Genomic DNA, 1,835 nt, shown 5'->3' with positions numbered 1-1,835 from the left:
GCTTCCGTGGCGTTGGTTGCAATGAGATCGGGTTTTCTTAAGACCTAGGTCTGTTGTAAAATGAGGCTCCTCTTCTACCGTCTCATATCTCTTTTTCAAAGCCCTTTTAATGTACGCCGTAATAGCGTTGTGCCTCTCGATTCTGGCTTTGTGAGTTCGGTGACATTGTTGCAGTACATGATATAGTGTTTCTACTGCATGGCAACCCGCTCTGCATGCTCTTGATGCCTGACGTCCTCTTGACGTTCTGGATCTAGTCGGTAAGGCGTTAATTCTTAGTTTTATACTATTTATATAATCTCTTCCGCTCAGAAAGCGACTCCCATCAATAACCCATCTGTGTTGTTGTGGGGTCTTTCTGGACTCTCTGAGGCCCTTGCCATCAATAGACGAATGGAGCAATTTTGCCCATTTTTCCTCGATCTTGCTCGCTGTATCATAGTCAATCTGGTTTTCTGTCAATCTCCTAATCGTTCTTTGTATTTCCTGGGTGAGGTAAGGGTCGGTTGGCTGATCCGCCCTAATAAATTTTTGAAGCCTCACCCTCCTATGGAGGGGCATAAGCCACCTCATGGATGGGATTGACAGTCCACCGTCCTTGACATTAGCGTGAAAGTATGCGTTAGGTGCGTCTTGTGGAAGATTGAGCCACTTCCTTACTGCACCTCTCACCATTGTATCTGTTTTCTTAAGCCTACTCAGCGTTGTATTTCCCAGTGTATATAGGTGATACAGTCCGGGTAAGACCATTGTTCGCAAGGCGAATAGTCTTTGCTGGGGCTTCAGCGGTGCTTTAGTTAGTTTTTCTATTGCATCTTTCAGCTGTAATTCAGGATTTATTTTAGTTTGTCCCTCTGGTGTAAAAGGAACACCTAAATAGCGCCATTCATCTTCTCTTTTTAAGGCCACTAGTCTTTGTTGACGGCAGTAAAAATGGGTTTTACCATCAACCACCGACCTTTTTAAATGTGGTACATTTCTAATTGACACAGTGAAGGACTTTGTGGCATTAATGAAAAGTCCACACTGTGCTAGGAATTCGGTTGCAGTATTTATTATTGTCTGAAGACCATTAGGTGTTGAAGCCACAAAGATCATGTCATCCGCAAAGATGAGTGCATTATAATGGTTTTCGCCGATTTTTACTCCGACTTCGGATGTAATCCTTTTAAGTAGTCGGTCTATAACCATGTTAAAAATTAGGGGTGACAGGGGATCCCCCTGTCTTACTCCCCGTGTCGGCTTGATTTCATCCGATTCCCATTCGCCACATGAAAGTTTTGTCATACCTCTTTCATATGTGTCCATAATGTATTCTATCATGGGTTTAGGAAGGCCCATGATATCAAGTGTGTCTTTAATGGTGTTATGAGACACTGAATCAAAAGCTTTCGCTATGTCTATAGACGCCATATAAAGCGGCTTAAAGTTTTGCCGGTGGTATTTAAGTATTAAGTCGAGGCCGAATATGTTTTCTGCACATCCGTCAGTGGGGAGAAAAGCCTTTTGTCTATTGTCGAGCGAGACCTTATTTAAAAGACGCCTTGCCATAACCTTGTGGAAGGTTCTTGTTATTACTGATTGGACCGTGATGGGCCTGTAATCCTCGGGGAGCTGTGCACCATCCTTTTTTGGAATAAGCGTCGTTTTTGCGCTAAGGAGGTGCTTCGGTAATTTACCGCAAATCATAAATAGGTTAAAAATCCTTGTTAGAATATTTAATGGCACAGCTTTAAGTTGTCTAGCTGTGAGTCCATCTGGGCCTGGACTTGTTGTCAGCTCTGGAAAGGATTTTTTTATTTCACCCGGGAGTACAGGTGCCCACAGGTCTGGCA

Source organism: Osmia bicornis, unplaced genomic scaffold, assembly GCF_907164935.1.
Source record: "Osmia bicornis bicornis unplaced genomic scaffold, iOsmBic2.1, whole genome shotgun sequence".
Lineage (NCBI taxonomy): Eukaryota > Metazoa > Arthropoda > Insecta > Hymenoptera > Megachilidae > Osmia > Osmia bicornis.
Note: the sequence above shows the minus strand (reverse complement) of the source record.